Source organism: Bubalus kerabau, chromosome 15, assembly GCF_029407905.1.
Source record: "Bubalus kerabau isolate K-KA32 ecotype Philippines breed swamp buffalo chromosome 15, PCC_UOA_SB_1v2, whole genome shotgun sequence".
Taxonomy (NCBI): domain Eukaryota; kingdom Metazoa; phylum Chordata; class Mammalia; order Artiodactyla; family Bovidae; genus Bubalus; species Bubalus kerabau.
Window position 1 is genome coordinate 84,780,711 of NC_073638.1, and position 20,183 is coordinate 84,800,893.

The 20,183-nt window shown below is 43.0% G+C and overlaps 1 long non-coding RNA gene across 2 annotated transcripts in view; it reads right to left on the reverse strand.

The window, feature by feature from the left end:
• Nucleotides 1-20,183, reverse strand: part of LOC129627736 (uncharacterized) — a 42,514-nt gene that overhangs the window by 3,778 nt on the left and 18,553 nt on the right. Inside the window, exon 2 of one of the 2 annotated variants that reach the window (XR_008702674.1) lies at nucleotides 8,488-8,573. The exons of the other annotated variant lie outside the window; for it this stretch is intronic. This is a non-coding gene — a long non-coding RNA (uncharacterized LOC129627736). The remainder of the gene's footprint in view (nucleotides 1-8,487; nucleotides 8,574-20,183) is intronic. 2 annotated transcript variants of the gene reach the window in all.

Here is a 20,183-nt window from a genome sequence, read left to right on the forward strand (position 1 = left end):
AAGTAATTTTGAGAGTCTTATTTCGTACCCAGATCTTCTTATTCAAATACTATAATGCTTGAAACTACGAAATTGCCTATCCAGTGTCTATGTAAGAGCCGAGTCAACAGGTTTATCAAGCACCTGCTCTCTGACCAGCACGAAAGAGGTGTTGAGAAAGACACAAAAGAATCAGAAATCATGTTTTACCCCTTGGGGACAAAAAATTTAAACATTCACAGTCTTCAAAAACTCATTAACATACAATTCGCTGTCAGATTATAAAATGCAGATACTAAGTGCTAGAGACATTCTGAGAAAGATCATGCTCGAAAATAACACAATTACTTACAATGCCAGATCTCAGGGACTGTTTACTCTACCTCTAGATTCTTGTTCAGAGAGGTTACTACCCTACACAGAGAGAGCGTTAACCTAGGAAGATATCACTAAAATCTATCAACCATGTTTGAGCATTTGCTGCATGGTAAATGATGCCAGACCCTGACGGGTATATAGACGATGCAATTTCCACCCTCAGGGACATTTCCACTTTGTTAGGGACCATGAATAAAAGATATTTGTGGTGATTAGAGAAGAAAAAGTAGGTGGGGCATTTCTCTGTGTAAAGTCCTTGAAAATGGCTTTAAATGAATAAAGCACTGCGTGTGTGCTCAGCTGCAGCAGGTGATTCTAACATGGTGTCCCCTAGGCTTCTCTACTCTTGTAACATTCTGGTCACAGGAGCCTCCAACATTCTCAAGTTCATACTCACGTAACCCTAGTCTGGGTTTGAACCGTGAGATGTCAAGACATTGACTATTCGTGTCAATATATTCTAACACGCACACACACACACACACACATATTCCCAAGGAAAATTCTCCTGGAGTAGGTCATTAATAACACATTCCTTTCTGTCTTCACTCCAGAATGTGACTGGACTATATGGTGGCAGACTAGGACCAGTCCCTGCCTTGGACTAGGGGAAAGGGAAGAGGGTGCAGCTATGACTAACTCAAGGCAAAAACTGGTGAGAACACCTTCAAAAAAGACAAGATCTTGGGACTTCCCTGGCTGTCCAGTGGTTAAGACTCTGCATTTCTAATGCTGGAGGCATGGGTTTGATCCTTCGTTGGGGAACTAAGATCCTACATGCCATGCTGCATGGCCAAAAAAAAAAAAAAAAAATTAAGGACATGAGTTCTTATTTCTATCTCATTTTCTCAACTTCTGAAATATATATGAGGATCCTTCTCCAAACACATGGCTTCCTTAAGTATTTTAGTTTCTTTTATTCATTTTTTAAAATAGGGCTTCCCTCGTAGCTCAGTCAGTAAACTATCTGCAATACAGGAGACCCGGGTTCAATTCCTGGGTTGGGAAAATGCCCTGGAGAAGGAAATGGCAACCCACTCCAGCATTCTTGCCTGGAGAATTCCATGGACAGAAGAGCCTGGCAGGCTATGGTCAATGGGGTCGCAAGAGTCAGACTTGACTTAGTAACTAAATCAATTCGTTTTTATATTTTCAAATAGTTTTTACTGAGCCTACATCATTAACTCCTTATCACAAGACACCACTGATGTCTACTCTTAGAAAATGAAAATCCTTGCTATGACTTTCTCTCCAGTTATCTCTTTGGCAATTTGTTCACTGACCACCCCACTCTGCTCAGGACTAAGAGATTTCTTGGGATGCAGGAAGTTTAGTGCTAAAACCCAGATTGTCTGAGGCAAACCAGGATGAATGGTTGATCACCCTAGTTCAAGATAATACATGATTTTACCTAGATGCAATCACTGCGTAATAATATAATATTTTTATACTTAAATTTATATCATAAATATATTTCTTTGTTGTTGTTGTTTAGTCAGTCAGTCGTGTCTGACTCTTTGCGACCCCATGGACTGCAGCATGCCAGGCTTCCTTGTCCTTCACCATCTCCCAGAGTTTGCTCAAATTCATGTCCATTGAGTCGGTGATGCCATCCAACCATCTCATCCTCTGTCATCCCCTTCTCCTCCTGTCCTCAATCTTTCCCAGCATCAGAGTCTTTTCCAATGAGTTAGCTCTTTGCATCAGGTAGCCGAAGTATTGGTGCTTCAATGAAGCTTCAGTCCTTCCAATGAATATTCGGGATTGACTTCCTTTAGGATTGACTGGTTTCATCTCCTTGCTGTTCAAGGGACGCTCAAGAGTCTTCTCCAACACCACAGTTCAAAAGCATCAATTCTTCAGTGCTCAGCTTTCTTTATGGTCCAGCTCTTACATCCATATATGACCACTGGGAAAAAAACATAGTTTTGACTATATGGACCTTTGCTGGCAAAGTGATGTTTCTACTTTTCAATACACTGTCTAGGTTTGTCATAGCCTTTCTTCCAAGGAGCAAGCATCTTTTAACTTTATGGCTGTAGTCACTGTCTGCAGTGATTTTAGAGCCTAAGAAAATAAAATCTGTCATTGTTTCCATTGTTTCCCCATCTATTTGCAGTGACGTGATGGGACCAGATGTCAGGTCTTCAATTTTTGAATGTTGAATTTTAAGCCAGCTTTTCAACTCTCCTCTTTCACTTTCACCAAGAGGCTCTTTAGTTCCTCTTTTTCTGCCATTAGGGTGGTGTCATCTGAATATCTAAGGTTATTGATATTTCTCCTGGCAATCTTGATTCCAGCTTGGGATTCATCCAGCCCAGCATTTCTCATGATGTACTCTGCATATAAGTTAAATAAGCAGGATGACAATATACAGCCTTGACGTACTCCTTTCCTGATTTGGAACCAGTCTGTCGCTCCATTCCAGTTCTAACCATTGCTTCTTCACCTGCATACAGGTTTCTCAGGAGGCAGGTAAGGTGGTTTGGTATTCCCATCTCTTTAAGAATTGTTCACAGTTTGTTGTGATCCACACAGTAAAGGCTTTAGAATAGTCCATGAAGCAAAAGTAGATTTTTCTTTACTGTTACATAATTTTTTTAATGGTGTATAATTTTCTTAAGTATTATTTTTAGTTGCAACTTAATACTTCACTGAATCAATATAGGATAATTAACCATTCCTCTATAATTGGGTACTTAGGGTATTTCCTTGTCTTTTTGGGTTTTTTTGCAAATCACTTTTATAGCTGCAGAAACCATGAGCAAGAAAAAACATATTTCCTGTTCTCATTATTCAAAATGTGGTTTCACATGTCAGGCCTCGTCAAATTCCACCAGCAGGAAGCACTGGCACTTGTTAAAAGCCAGGGAATTAGTTTTTACCACACTTTGAGAAGAGAAAAATCCAATACACAGAAAAGGTAGCTTGGATTTGATTTGTTTTTTTAAACTCTTGGTACACAACCTAAAACACCAATCAGAAATCTTCATAAGTCTGTAAACCTGAGAGGTTATACATTCTCAGCTAAAGAGAACCAAGCAATATAAACTGAATATGGTAGAATCATTTGGTGGCAAAGCCGCAGATAAGCTAGGAGCTTCCCATGGAATCACGTTTGCCCCCTGCTCACCTCTTCCACCGATGACTTACTGTAAGAAAGTTGCTCTTACCTAGTACGCATTCTGCTGCAAGGGAGAACAAAAATTCTAAAGTAAGAACTAATCACTGGGGAATCATTAATTATCCAAAAGTACTTACTGATGCCAGCCTATCAGTAAGTAAAAATAAGCAGAGTCCCCTCCTTGTAGAGCTTACTATCTGGTTAGACAGAGATCAGTAATATACTCATGAGGCACTTACTATGGGTATGACATCCTGTGAAGAACAGAGTGGTATACTTTGAGATAAGAAAGTCCTCTGCCCTCAAAAATCAGAAAACCCCCCGCCCCCAAAGCTCCCTGCCCTCAAAAATAAGAAAAACCCCCGCTCTTTAGTGCCCAACTGGAGATGATAAAAACCATATGCATTAAAAGATAATCAGTACAGATACAAGAAAATTCAGTGGGAGAAGAATAATCCTTCAACCAGTTGGTGGATAAATTGGACAGTCATGTACAAAAAAGAATAAAACTGGACACTTAGCTCGTATCACTTACAAAAATTAACTCAAAATGGATCAGAGGCCTAAACATAAGAGCTAAAACTATAGAGCTCTTAGAAGAAAACAGATAATAAATTCATAACTTTGCATTAGGCAATGGTTTCTTAGACACTAAAAGTGTAAACAAATAAAAAGAACAGATCATCAAAATTAAAAACTTTTGTGCTTCCAAGGGCGCTATACAGAAAATGAAAGCAACCCACAGGAGGGGGTAGAATATCTGCAAATCATATGTCTGATAAGGGTCTAGTATCCAGAATGTGAAAAGACAGCTTACAATTCAACAATAAAAAAGACACAGAGCCCAATTAAAAATTGGGCAAAGGATGTGAATATATATTTGTCCAAAGAAAATATGCAAATGGTCAATAAGCATATGAAAAGATGCTCCTCACCAGCCCCTAGGGAAATGCAAATCAAAACCACAATGAAGGAACTTCCTTGGTGGTGCAGTGGTTACCACCTCACCTTCCTAAGCAGGGGGTGTGGGTTCCATCCCTGGTCAGGAGAGCTGGGATCCCACATGACATAGTGCCAAAAAACCAAAACATAAAACAAGCAATGTTGTAACAAACTCAATAAAGACTTTAAAAATGGCCCACAGCAAAAACATCTTCAAAAAACAAAAGACCACAATGAGATATGACTTCACACCCACACAGATGGCTATAATCAAAAAGAAAGGAATGAGTTCAGTGAGGATCGGGAGTAATTAGCCCCTCATGCACTGGTAGTGGTAACGTAAAGGGTGTAGCTGCTTTGAAAAGCTGCTTGGCAGTTCCTCAAAAAGCTAACATACAAGTTACTCTAAGGCCCAGCTAAGATCGTGGCATCCGGTCCCATCACTTCATGGCAAACAGACAGGGAAACAGTGGAAACAGCGACAGACTTTATTTTCTTGGGCTCCAAAATCAGTGCAGATGGTGACTACAGCCAAAAGACTCTTGGTCCTTGGAAGAAAAGCCATGACAAACCTAGATACCATATTAAAAAGCAGAGATACTCCTTTGCTGACAAAGGTCTATCTAGTCAAAGCCACGGTTTTTCCAGTGGTCATGTATGGATGTGAGAGCTGGACCATAAAGAAAACTGAGTGCCAAAGAATGGATGCTTTTGAACTGTGGTGTTGCAGAAGGTCCGTTGAGAGTCCGTTGGACTGCAGGGAGATCCACCAGTCCATCCTAAAGGAAATGAGTCCTGAATATTCATTGGAAGGACTGATGCTGAAGCTGAAACTCCAATGCTTTGGCCACCTGATTTGAAGAACTGACTCATTGGAAAAGATCCCGATGCTGGGAAAGATTGAAGGTGGGAGAAGAAGGGGACGACAGAGGATGAGATGGTTGGATGGCATCACCGACTTGATGGACATGAATTTGAGTCAAATCCGGGAGTTGGTGATGAACAGGGAGGCCTGGCGTGCTGCGGTTCATGGGGCCGCAGAGCAGGACAGGACTGAGCGACCGAACTGAGCTGATACAGTGCAGCAGTCTCCTACTGTGTATATACTTAAGAGAAATGAAAACACAGGCTGACACGGAAACTTTAATACAAATGTGGACAGGAGCATAATTCATAATGAGCAAAAAGTGAAAAACAAGCCAAATGTCTAACAACTGATAAACAGGCAAAGAAAAACTGGTATAGGCATAAAGTGAAACATTATTCAGCCATGAAAGGAATGAGGAACTGGTGCATGTTATAACATAGATGAGCCTTAAAAATTCCATGTTAAGTACAAGAAATTAGATACAAGAAACCATACACTATATGATTCCATTTATATAAAATGCCCATAAAAGGCAAATCCATAAAAACAAAAAGTAGATAGAGGCTGGGGGTAAGGGGGCAAGAGAAATGGAATGAGTGTTGATTAATCAGTTAGGTTTCCTTTCTGTGTGCTCAGTCAGGTATCTCTGACTCTTTGGGACTCCACGAACTGCAGCCTGCCAGGCTCCTCTGTCCACGGGATTTTTCTCAGGCAAGAATACTGGAGTGGGTTGTCATTTCCTCCTCCAGGGGATCTTCCTGACCCAGGGTCTGAACTCTCGTCCTGGCATTGGCTGGCAAATTCTTTACCGTTTGAGCTACAGGGAAGTCCTTATACAATGGCACAAAGATGGTTATAAAATTTTGTGAATATATTTTTAAAAATCTATAAAAGATGTGTGAATTATATTTCAATAAAAATAAAAAGAGATAGTAAGTGATCTAAGACAGCTAGAAGGACTAAATAACAGTATAATGCTCTAGTACCTAGCACAAAATAACTGCTCCATAATATTACAGGAATGAGCCAATGAAGGCTAATATATTAAAAGGAAACCTCATGAAATAGGAGACATTTGAGTTGAGTCCTAGAGAGTAAGTAGAAATTATATAATAAAAATGGAAAAATCATTCCAGGTAGGAGGAAAAATACCTATGCAGGATGAAACAGAAACATTCTAATTGTGTTCAGAGCCAATAATGATAACCCAGATGGTTCACAGTAAATCAGGGTGTGATCAGACCAAAGGTAACAAAGGCTGAAACCACACTTGTGTTCAGACCCAGTAACAATACCCAGATGGGTGTGATCAGTAAATCAGGGTGTGATCAGACCTAAGGTAACAGACAGAGGCTGAAACCACACTACACCGGGTCTCAGATGCCCACGGCATCTGGACCTTAATCCGTAAGCATCAGAGAATCACTGGAGGTGAACTCAGTAGGGAAGAAATAAATTACAATTAATGGTTTAGAAAGTAAGTGAGACAGTAGGCATAAACAAGGAAGTAGACTGAATTAAAAATTAGAAATAAGAAGGCGGGATTATATTTTAGAGATATTTGAGGATAGAAAAGATTTAATAAATGTGAAGGAATTATTAAAGAGTGAGAAAGGAAGAAATCGAAGACAGCTCTCAGCTCTGAGTCTGAATAATGGGAAGTGGGAAGGGCTTTAGATGGTGGTGATGCTGAGAGAGAGAGACAGGAAGCTGAGAAAGCAGAAGCATGGGGGTTGGATCAGGAGCTCAAACTGGACCAGTTCTGTGAGCTGACACTATAGACTGAAGAGTCATTACGACAGGCACTGAAATCTCTGGAAATGCAAGCTGGCAAGTCAGACAAGAGAACAGGATTGGACGCACATGGCATCGCATGACAGGTTCACCTAAAGCTGATGTAATGGGAACGGATGAGAGTTCCAGGGGAAGGTGACACCTTGTAAGGAATGGGCATATCTGGCTGACAAAGTGAAATTAATGAAGATGAACTTGAGGATATTGAAGAAATTAAGAGAGGGCCTCAAGAGTGTCCTGTTCTGGAAGCTAAGGAAAGACAAGCATGTCACAGGGCCAGGAGGAAGCAGAGCAATGCGGTTGAGAAATCCCAAAGGACGGGGATTGAATAACGCCCACTGGAGTTAGCCAACAGGTTGTTACTGGCGGTATCAGGGGAAACAATTTTAGAAAAGCATTAAGGAGAGAGGAAAGACTGCAATTCACTGGGGAAAAAATGAATGCAACATGAAAACATTTAAACTGTGAGAATAAAGCTCTGCTTTGGGAACGTCTGGTTATAGAAGGAAGGCAAGAGATGACTGATGGCTTGCTGAGAAGTAGGGCAAGGAGTCACTCAGAACACTTGTTCAGTCGCTAGGTCGTGTCCGGCTCCTTTGCGACCCCATGGACTGTAGCCCGCCTGGGCCTCCTCTGTCCATGAGATTTTCTGGGCAAGAATACTGGAGTGGGTCGCCATGTCCTCCTCCAGCGGATCTTCCCGACATAGGGATCCAACCCGAGTGTCCTGCATGTCCTGCATTGGCAGGCACATTTTTTTTTTTTTTTTTAACCAGAGCCACCAGGGAAACCCATTCAGAAGAGTGGGTGATGTAAAACCTGCAGACATAGATAGGTACAGGGCGATCCCTGGGTTGGGAAGATCTCTGAAGGAGGGCATGGCAACTCACTCCAGTATTCTTGCCTGGGGAATCCTACGGACAGAGAAGCCTAGCAAGCTACAGTCCATGGGGTCACAAATAGCTGGACACAAGTGAAGGGACTTAGCACGCACGCACTTTAACAAATTCAAATATTTACTGCTTTTGGGACTGTCTCTAAGTGATGAGGACATAAGTAGTGGACAACACAGACAAAAATTCCTCCCTCTGTGGAACTGACATCTTTCATATGCATTCATCAGCTGTCCCGTTTCTTTTCACTGAAGAGTTAGGTTTCAGGTGCTTTAGTTCCAACTAACTGACATGCTCGTAACTTACTGATGATCGGGTGTAGCTGTTACAATGCTTTTGATTTTCAAAACAGTATTTCCTCAGCTTTAACAGGAACAATCACAACAGCCAATATAGTAAAAACAAATCTGTGGGCTGCAGCATCAGACAGACGCGGTATTACTCCAGGGACCGAGGGGATCAAGGAAGGGAGAAGTCACTGGCCCCCTAAAATGTCAAGAAGTACTCACAGCATAATTATTGGGCACCAGTTTTCATCAGCTTCTGCAGGGGAAGAGCTGCCCGGAGATCTATCAACAATGCCCTGTGCTTTTATCTGTATAGGAAACGAAACTTGTTAAAGTTACACTTTTGCATTTTGCAGGAAACAGCTGCAGCGAACCTATGCTTAAGACAGAACAATCCAAGTCACGAGATGGTAGAAAACTTTATTAAAACTGATTCAGAGAAGTCAGACCACATACATTTTATTAAGAAAACTTGAATTTTGTTAAACTTTCATGTGATTCTAATGTGCAGTAATCTGAGGACCACTATTTTAAATTCTTTCTGTGGAACTCAAATAAGATTGAAAAAAAAATAGGTAACGAGTTATCACTTTAAATATTGGGTTGGCCCAACAATTCGTTCAGGCTTTTCCCTAAGTCGTTACAGAAAAACCCAAATGAACTTCTGGGCCAACCCAATAGCTTTTTAAACATACTTTATATGGAAAAAAACACTTCAGAATTTTGCAGACATGACGGGAAAAATAAACAACACAAAATCACCCAATTGCACCTTGTTCTCCCGACACTCCCTCCCAGCTCATCTTTGTTCTCTGCCTGACACTCACTTATCACAACTGGATACTTCCATCGTTTATTTGAGTGTTTGCTCCTCCTGCCTAGAAGACAAGCTCCTGAGGCCTAGGACTTGCCTACTGTGCTTATCACTGAAACCACAGCATCTGAAAGAGTGTGACACAGACTGGGTCCCCAAACAGCATGTGTTAAAGGATGATAGTTAAAGATCAGTTCTGTTTATGGCTACTTGCAATTAAACTGATCAACAGACATATTCTTTTCCCTGCATAACCTTTATAATGGGTTTTCTGTATGTAGCTTTAGCTCTCCATGTTCTCATTTTCATGGCTGCATAAGAGTCCTTCATGAGAAAGCCCCAAATTATCCATTTACCTTGTTCGTGAACTATCTCTACCTGGTTGATTCTAACTGTATATATCTACCTGTGAGTATGCTCAGTCACTCACTTGTATCCAACTCTCTGCGACTTGCCAGGTTCCTCTGTCCATGGGATTCTCCAGGCAAGAAAACTGGAATCGGTTGCCATTTCCTCCTCCAGGAGATCTTCCCCACCAGGGATCGAACCTGGGTCTCCTGCACTGGTGGGCAGACTCTTAACCACTGGGCCACCTGGGAAGCCCATGTGTGTCTACCCACCAATCTTTCTGTCTTTACATTTATCAATTAAAATAGGAGCATTCAGTTTTATTCTTCTTTCATCCCTTTATTAAAGTTTACATTAGAAGTCAGTGAAATGTTGAATCAAAGGGATTTCACTCTATTTTTCATGTGTGGTGATTTTTTCTATATATTAATAGTTTTAGGTTAAGATATGCAGTTCCCTTAAAAGACAGGCGTGCCCTGTTCACTAAATTTAGACTAATTTTAATAAATGACCACTCTCTCTTTCACACCCTCCTCAATTCATTAAACAGAATATTGTACCATCTTGATAACTTCTTACTGCGAGTAAATAGAACAGCATTCTCATACACTAACTGAATCTTTTTATTTTCTGTTCATATTTTCTGCCCACTACAATGTGATTTACCTTTGTTGACACTTTTACTAACTTAATGGTATCAAGTAGTCAGAACATGGAAGAATGCAAGACACACCAAACCACGAAACCTGACAGTTTGGAGCAAAGTCGCCTTCCTTCCTGCTCCCTTCCTTCCTTCTTGTTTTCTTTCTCTGCTTTTCTTTGCTTCTGTTTTCTGGAGGGAGCACCTTTAAAGAGGCGGATGCTATAATTTCTGAAGAACTGAAAAACTGAATCCCTTTGAAGAGATAATCTCATAAAGACACATAAAGTAGAGTTGGTGAAGAAACAGTGAAGTTAGATGAAGTCAGAGAAGACACAATGAGTTACAGAGAATATGGTTAGAGTATTACTGGAGAAGAACCAGAGGATGAAGAGGCAGTATCAACAACAGAATGGCAGAACGCAGGAGGAAGACACCAGATATGGAGAGGGGACTTGCTGAGCAAGCTACTTTCCATACTAGAGGAAATGAGAGCTGCTTTTCTGGTGATCATATATGGCTATTCAATCGAGCATAAAACTGGGGATCCACAAAAGATTTCACAGGCAATCTGAGATCAAGATAGAAGCAAAAGGGGGATTCCGTGGCAGTCCAGCGGTTAAGACTTGATGCTTCCACTACAAGGGGCAAGGTTCAGAACCTGGTGGAGGAACTAAGATCCCCCACGCCACGCGGCAGGGCAAAAGCAGGCAGAACTACAGACTAGACGAGGTGTCCAGAGGCAAATGACTCCCATCCTGCATATGTCTGGGTAATAACTCACTGAAGGCCACATTTCCACCAGCAGGGTGGGACCAAGGACAGAGACCAGGGAGACAGATATGGTAAGAAAGCAATGCTCTGTTCTAAGACTTCTCAGTACAAGGCATCTCCATGCGGAACCATGCCTGCCCACCAGAGGACTGAGACAACAGGAAAGTGATTGAAGTTAATACAAGAAATAGATCGGTTTAAGTAAGAGGAAGAGAAACTAATTTTTGTTAAATATACACCATCTGTCAGGCATTGGGGTAAAAGCATTACACCCAATAAGTTTCTTTAAAAGGGAACCAAAGCATTTGCTAGGTTCTCATGAATTATGTGCTTTATACAGAGGATCAACAGTATGCGTGCATCAATCTCACTCTCCCAACTCACCCGACCCGTTTCCCCCCATGGAGTCCACACGTTTGCTCTCTGAGTCTGTGTGTCTATTTCTGTTTTGCAAATAAGATCATTTTTCTAGATTTCATATATGTGCATCAACATGATAACTGTTTCTTCTGACTTCGTTCTGTATTACGGTCTCCAGTCCATTCACATCTCTACAAATGATCCAATTTCATTGCTTTTATGGCTGAGCAATATTCCATTGTGCACAGATAGCACATCTTTATCCAGCCCTCTGCTGGTGGCCATTCAGGCGGCTTCCATGTCCTGGCTGCTGTAAACACTGCTGCCATGAACACGGGGTGCAGGCACCATTCTGAATCAGTCCTTCTCTGGGGACATGCCCAGCACTGGGATTGCTGGGTCATGTGGTACTTCTACTTTTAGTTTTTTAAGGAAACTATACTGTTCTTCCAGAGAAGGCAATGGCACCCCACTCCAGTACTCTTGCCTGGAAAATTCCATGGATGGAGGAGCCTGGTAGGCTCCAGTCCATCGGGTCGCGAAGAGTCGGACATGACTGAGCGACTTCCCTTTCACTTTTCACTTTCATGCATTGGAGAAGGCAATGGCAACCCAGTCCACTGTTGTTGCCTGGAGAATCCCAGGGACGGGGGAGCCTGGTGGGCTGCCGTCTATGGGGTCGCACAAAGTCGGACACGACTGCCGCGACTCAGCAGCAGCAGCATACTGTTCTCCATGGGCTTCGCTGGTGGCTCAGATGGTAAAGAATCTGCCTTCAATGCAGGAGACCTGGGTTCAATCCCTAGGTTAGGAAGATCCCAGGGTTGGGAAGATCCCTGAGAGAAGGAAATGGCCACCCACACGAGTATTTTTGCCTGGAGAATTCCATGGCCAGAGGAGCACAGGTCATGGGGTTGCAAAGAGTTGGGCGCAGCAGACAACAGGCACACACGCTCTTCCCCACAGCGGCTGCATCAATTCACACTCCCACCAAGAGTGCAAGAGGGTACGCTTTTCTCCACCACCTCGCCAACATTTATTGTTTGTAGATTTTTTAATGATGGCAAATTGTTTGTGAGGTACAGGGAAGCAACCTAAATGTCCATCAACAGAGGGACAGGGAAGCCTGGGCATGCTGCGGTCCATGGTGTCGTGAAGAGTCAGACACGACTTGGCAACCGAACAACAGCAACAAACTGCTTTTCACCTCTAGCCAGCTGAGGTGAGCGTGATTCCATTTTACAGATTTTAAAAAAAGGAGTGCAAAGGATTGTCACCTCCCAGAATTACAAAGCTAAGGGAGAGGGGGTGAGATTACACTTCAGCCTAACCACAAATCCCTCATCCTTCCTCCTAAGGTCTCTTTTAAGACTAGAAAGGAACATTTCTGTCTTCCATCTAAAGATACACCATCTTATATCAATTCTATGAGTCACTATTTTTTTACATAGTAACACCTGTGAAATCTCAGGGTGTCATAGGTTAAGGGTGCTTGTTTTCTTGCACAAGTTTCTTGGTTTCAAGTGTTACATTTAAGTCTTTAGTCTATTTTGAGTTTAGTTTAATATATGATGTGAAAAAATAATCTGATCTTTTTACTTGCAGTTGTACAGTCTTCCTAATGCTATGTATTGAAGAGCCCGTCTTCTCCCCACTGCTCAGTCTTACCTCCTTCATTGTAGACTGACCATGGAAGTGTGGGTTTCCTTCTGGGCTCTCTCTTCTGCCCCACTGATCTGTGTGTCTGGTTATGGACCATACCATACTGTCTTGATTACTGTAGCTTTTTAGCATAGTCTGAAGTCAGGGTGCATGATACCTCCTGCTTTGGTCTCCTTTCTCGAGATTCAGGGTATTTTTGTCTTTTGATACAAATTTTAGAATTATTTGTTCTATTTCCGTGAAAAATGCCATTGGTATTTTGACAGAGATCCAGGCTGCTACTTTTAAACTGAAGCTTGCTCCTTAGCCCCAGAGATCCCACAGGTCCTCTTATCTCAGAAGAGGTCCTGCTCAAAGGGAGCTTCGAGGATGGCATCTTCTGTGAAGCCTTTACCCATTCAGCATTTTAAGTTCTTCTCTCATGGACTATCATAACTTGTATTTCTTTGACGTTTATTCACTGATTCTTTCATTAGGATATGAGCTTTTTGAAGGTTAAAAACCATTTTTTTACTCATCTCAACATCCCCATTTCCTGCTAACTTAATACTTATTTTAATTGGTAAAACCATTATGGAAAACAGCCTGAATGTTTCTGAAACTAAAAACACAGCCACTGTATGACCCAACAATTCCATGCCTGGGCATATACATGCACAAAACTATTGTTCATAAAGACCCATGCAACCCAGTGCTCAAACCAACACCGTTTACAATAGCCTGGATATGGAAGCAATATAAACGCCCACTGACATGAATGGATGAAGAAGATGTGGTACATATACACACAGAATATCGCTCAGCCACGAAACAGAAGGAAACAGTGCCATCTGCAGCAGCGTGGGGGACCTAGACTGCCACACTGAGTGAAGTCAGTCACAGGGAAGAGGAGAAAATGTGATATTGCTTCTATGTGGACTCTGAAAAAATGGTACAAATTAACCTATTTAGAAAACAGAATAGTCTCCACAGATTAAAAAAAAAAATTATGGTTACCGGTGAGGGAAAGGGGAGAAAGAGGGATAAACTGGGAGAGGGAATCGACATATACACACTACTACATATAAAACAGGTAACTAATAAGGACTGGAGGCTTCCCAGGTGGCTCACTGGTAATCTGCCTGACAATTCAGGAGATGCAGGTTCGATCCCTGGGTCAGGAAGATCACCTGGAGAATGAAATGCAACTCACTTCAGTATTCTTGCCTGGGAAATCCCATGGACAGAGGAGCCTTGCAGGGGTCACAAAAGAGTTGGTCATAACTTAATGACTGAATAACAACAAAATAAGGACCTACTGTGTAGCACAGGGAACTCTACTTACTCAATACTCTGTAATGACCTATATGGGAAAAGAATCTTTAAAAGAGTGAATATATGCATAACTTATTCACTGTGCTGTACAGCAGAAACACGACATTGTAAATTACCTATATTCCAATAAAAATTTAAGGATAAAAATACAGCATTTAAATAATTAAGTCAGACTTTATTCTTTATGAGCTCAGTGAAATCATCTCTGACAAAGTTTCCATCAGCAACACTGACTGCTCGAGGTACATGAGTTAGAACAATAGTAAGTGTTTCTTTATATTCTACACTACTTTCTTCCAACTATTCCAGAGATCAGCTTTGATTCTGTCGGCTCCAAACTTTGTTCCAATCACCACTTTCAGGAAACCATCTTCTCTGTATCTCCTGGAGTCCTGTCCCTAGGCCAACCAGGAAGGCCCACTGCATCTTCCACGGGTCCCACAACCTCCCCAAGGACAGCGCCCCTGCCCGAGGCTCTCCGTAATGATTCTGCTGCCGCCCTGGGATCTGCCCTTGTCCCTTCTCCCATGCCCCGGAACCCAAGCCGTGATGATTCTTTCCACACATCTAAGCAAATGAGTTTTTGGTCTTTCCCATACATGAGGCACCACACTGCTTCATATACATATTTGCATGTGCCCTTCACGATAACCCTTTTTTCTGCCTAGATGCTGCTATTTCCCTATTTCAAACACAAGCTGACTAAAGCACAGAGGTTAACTAATCCACCCACGGTCTTGTGTAGTGAGAGGCGGAGTGGAAATCTGAACCAGCGTGTAGATTCCATCACGCTGTTAAGCTCTACGGGCTCTGCCTCCTTTTCTCTTTTTCAAACACCATCTTTGATCCTTACATTTACAACCTCACATCTGCCTAGGTTTGTTCTATGGTTGGTTGTTTTATTGTTTGTTTGTTTGCTTTTTATTTTGAAATGATTTTACATTCACACAGAAGTTGCTAACATAGTACAAACTCTCCTGGGTACCCTTCTTCCAGTTTCCCTGATGTCTGTATCTTACATAATCATAATATGGTTACCAAAACCACAATTCTTCTATCCCCCAAAATACTCCCTTGATAACACAGAACCCTTCTATAACCACAACGAAACCCCCTCGGATGACCCCTTCACAGTGGCAGCCCCATATCTGCCCTCTGGGAACCTCCGTCATATATTTCGCCACTTTAAGAGCCAAGGGACATCCCTGGTGGTCCGGTGTTTAAGACTCTGGGACCCTACTGCAGGGGGGTCCCTCATCAGCGAACTAGATCTCACAAGCCACGGCCAAAGATCCTGCATGCCACATTAAGACCCTGTGTGGAGAAAGGAAGGACGGGAGAAAGGAATGGAAGAGGGAGGGAAGGAGGAAGGAAAAGAAAAGAAAGAAAGAATAATCAACAGATAGAATTGTACAGTGTGTAACCTTCTGAGATTGGCTTTTTTCACTCAACCTGATATCCTTGCGATCCATCACTGTATGTATCAATCGTTTGTTGCTTTCTATTGCTGTGTAGTATTCCATTTAGTGAGTATATCGTTTGCCTGCTGCTGCTGCTGCTGCTGCTGCTGCTGCTAAGTCACTTCAGTCCTGTCCAACTCTGTGTGACCCCCACAGACGGCAGCCCACCAGGGTCCCCCGTTCCTGGGATTCTCCAGGCAAGAACACTGGAGTGGGTTGCCATTTCCTTCTCCAATGCATGAAAGTGAAAAGTGAAAGTGAAGCTGCTCAGTCGTGTCTGACTCTTTGCGACCCCATGGACTGCAGCCCACCAGGTTCCTCCATCCATGGGATTTTCCAGGCAAGAGTACTGGAGTTGGGTGCCATCGCTTTCTCCGATATAGTTTGTCTATTTACCAGTATAATTTTTTTTCAGACTCCTCTGCTTCTACTCGAATAATCTAGTGATTCTCAAAATATGGTGGGAGGCCTTCCTTAAACTGGATATGATTGCTAAAAATGCAGAATTATGGACCCCATTTAAGACCCATTCTATCTGCATGTCTGTGAGTAAGGCCTAGGGTTACAATATCTTCAACAAATATCTATTTGTTGAAGTTCAAATACTTCAACATAGCACAATTCTGGTTACTTTTTAGTTGCATTAAGTTCAAACCAATGTTCAGTTCAGTTCAGTTCAGCCGCTCAGTCGTGTCTGACTCTTTGCAACCCTATGAACTGCAGCACACCAGGCTTCCCTGTCCATCACCAACTCTCGGAGTTTACTCAGACTCATGTCCACTGAGTCGGTGATGCCATCCAGCCATCTCATCCTCTGTCATCCCCTTCTCCTCCTGCCTTCAGTCTTTCCCACCATCAAGGTCTTTCCCAATGAGTCAGTTCTTCCCATCAGGTGGCCAAGTATTGGAGTATCAGCTTCAACATCAGTCCTTCCAATGAATATTCAGCACTGATTTCCTTTAGGATGGACTGGTTGGATCTCCTTGCAGTCCAAGGGACTCTCAAGAGTCTTCTCCAACACCACAGTTCAAAAGCATCAATCCTTCAGTGCTCAGCTTTCTTTATAGTCCAACTCTCACATCCACACACAACTGGTGTAGCGACCATTTAAATTAGGAATGGTGACGGTTAACTGGTCTTCTAATTATAAACCATTCTCCAGAGGCAATTAGTATCAGACCCTTGGCTAATGAGAATAATAAACGTCAGAATTTGTCTTGAAAATGAGTGGCTTATTACATAGCATGGCCATATTAGAAGTGTTACCCACTGGTGACTTTGAATGTATTAACATTTTAGGAACATCCTCTACCCTTGCATGTATAGGATGTAAGTGTCTGACAATGTCTGTAGCCTTTACCCTTATGTGCTGAACTAATGTCAGGTCTTCTGCCCATCCATGAACTTGGTAGACTGATGACAAGACCTTATCTTGGAAGACTTGGCTTGCCTGCTCAGTTGAGGCTTTCACACAGAACAGCGGGAAGAGGAGCATCTAAAGAACACAGAACCTTGGGCTGCAATGAGCACCTTCCGTCTCGGTCACGCGTCACAGCCGAAGGCAGCACTTAACACCAGGTTGGGCCTCCGTAAATATTCAGTGGATTTTAAAATGTGCTCTGCTCTTTGGTACTTTCCTTGTGCTGACTAGGGTCACAAAACCAGTTAGTCCTTAATTCAAGGTCTTCAGTAAACAAACCTTTTTTTTTTTCCTCCTTTTATGAATTGTGCTTTTGGTGTCTAATCTGAGAATTCTCCACTAACTCTAGATTCTTAAGGTCTGTGCCTATCTTTTGAAAACATAAATTTACAGTACATTTATTTTCATAGTAATATGTTGCACACATTTACAGTTTTACATTACAGTCTATGACTAATTTTCAGTTAAATTTTTATATAAGGTGTGAGACTTAGGTTTGAGTCCTTCCTTTTTTATAATTTATGGTGCCACTAGACTTCCTCAGTGGCTGAGACAGTAAGGAATCTGCCTGCAATGTGGGAGACCTGAGTTCGATTCCTTGGTTGGGAAGATCCCCTGAAGGAGGAAATGGCAACCCACTCCAGTATTCTTGCCTGGGAAACCTCATGGACAGAGGAGCCTGCTGGGCTGCAGTCCATGAGTTGCAGAGTCAGATACGACTGAGCAACTAAGACTTTCACTTTCACGGGGCCACTTGCTGCAGCACCTTCTGTTTAAAAGGTTACCTTTCCTCCGCTGAGTCCTCTTGCACCTTCATGAAAACTTAGGCATATTTGTGTGCTTCTGCGTCTGGGTTCTCTATTCTATTCCACTGATCTACATGTCCCTCTCCAGTACCACACTGTCTCGATCACTGTACCTGCATGAGAAAAGTGAAGTCGCTCTGTTATGTCCAGCTCTTTGCGACTGCATGTACTGTAGCCTGTCAGGCTCCTCTGTTCATGGAATTCTCCAAGAAATAACGCCGGAGTGGGTGGCCATTCCCTTATCCAAGGGGACCTCTCCGATCCAGGGATCAAACTGTGTCTCCCTGCATCGCAGGCAGATTCTTCACCATCTGAGCCACCAGGGAAGTCCTGTAGCTACATCAGTTTAGATCAGTCGCTCAGTCGTGTCCAACTCTTTGCGACCCCATGAACTGCAGCACGCCAGGCCTCCCTGTCCATCACCAACTCCCAGAGTTCACTCAGACTCACATCCATCGAGTCAGTGATGCCATCCAGCCATCTCATCCTCTGTCATCCCTTTCTCCTCCTGCCTTCAATCTTTCCCAGCATCAGGGTCTTTTCTAACGAGTCAGTTCTTCACATCAGGTGGCCAAAGTATTGGAGTTTCAGCTTCAGCATCAGTCCTTCCAGTGAACACCCAGGACTGACTTCCTGTAGCTGGACAGTTAGCACTGCACAGAGAGCGTCCTTCTACCTTATTCTTTTCTAGGATTGTTTCAGGCGTTCTTTATCCTGTGCCAGCCCACAGAAATGTTAGAGTAAGTCTGTGCCTGTTTAACAAAAACCTCATTGGGGTTTTGGTAGGAATTTTATTAAACCTTTCTGTCAGTTTGGGTAGAAGTCACACCCTCGTGGTATTGCGTTGCTTTCAAACGCTTCCTCCTCAACTTCCCCAGCAGGGCGCCCTTCTGGTTGTCTCTCTTTTGCTGCTAACTCTATCCTGTCTCTCAGCTTCATCTTCTTCTGCCTAGACATTAAATATTCGACACACACAAGCAACATTATAAGATCCCCAACTCTCTGTCACTTTCTAGAGTTGCACAGTGCCTGGGAGCAGAAAAGGCACACATTTTCCCTTGCCTCTCCAAGATCCAAGGTAACTTCTTGGTGCCTCGTAAAAAGAATTAAAAGCGTCCTTGCTCAAAACAGGCAAGAAAGTTAAAGGGGGATAAAACAAAAAAAGGGGCACAGATTAACCGTGAAGGACATCTGGTGGTGAAATCTGTCACGGTCCTGTCAAGGCTGCGTCTCAGGACCACACAGGCCACTAGAGGGCACGACTCAGCCGTGGCTGCCACGCAGAATCCCCGTCTTGGGGAAAGCTTAACCAGGGAAGCCCAGCGCCTTCATTCATTCTGGAGTGCCCTCTGCCTCTGTCTGACGCCACTTTTCCCTTGGCTCATGGGAGCCTGCAGACCCGGTGAGATGCAGCTCCCAGCAGGTGCCCCACTTCAAGACAGAGCCTGGCACCTGTGGACACAGAGCCCGGAGCCCTGACACATAGTCCCTAATGTGACCTCAGTCAGACTGCTTACCACACTACGACACGCTGTCCCCCTGTTCAAAGCGGCAGTTAAACTTAACTCATCACAGGGTTTTCATGAGAATAAATAACAGAGGTGAATGTAAGACCAAATAATGTCCGATAAACAGCATGTGACGTTATTTCTAAACTAATTCGTGTGTGTGTGTGTGTGTGTGTGTGTGTGGAGTCGTTCAGGGACGTCTGGCTTTTTGTGACCCCATGGACTGTAGCCCACCAGGTTCCTCTGTCCATGGGATCCTTCAGGCAGGAATACTGGAGAGGGTTGCCAGTCCCTTCTCTAGTATCAAAATATACTACCATCCTTTGACCACTAGAGACTGAGGTTTAGAATCTGCCTTCATTCCACATACTTTCTAGGAGCCCTAGGCATCTCTTGCCTCCTCCTCCCCTTATTCTTAGCCAGTTTATATCACTGGGCCTCGGTTTCTTTACTGAGACCTCCAGCCCCAAGAGACCAATCCCTCACCACATCCCTTCCCAGGAAACTGGATCTGGCTCCCTGCACCTCTGGTTACAAGATGGAGTCTGCCTGGCAAACATGGAGCCAACATGTCTGAATAGGCTGGTGCCCCTCAAACCAGAGAAGGCACACCAGTGCTGAAACCCTCTTAAAAAAAAAAAATCAGCGAGGATATAAATACAGAAAAAAAAAGCGGTAAAGCATTTAGCGACTCTCGCCTCACTGGATAAGGGACAGAAAAAAAAGCGGTAAAGCATTTAGCGACTCTCGCCTCACTGGATAAGGGGCAGAAAAAAAAGCGGTAAAGCATTTAGCGACTCTCGCCTCACTGG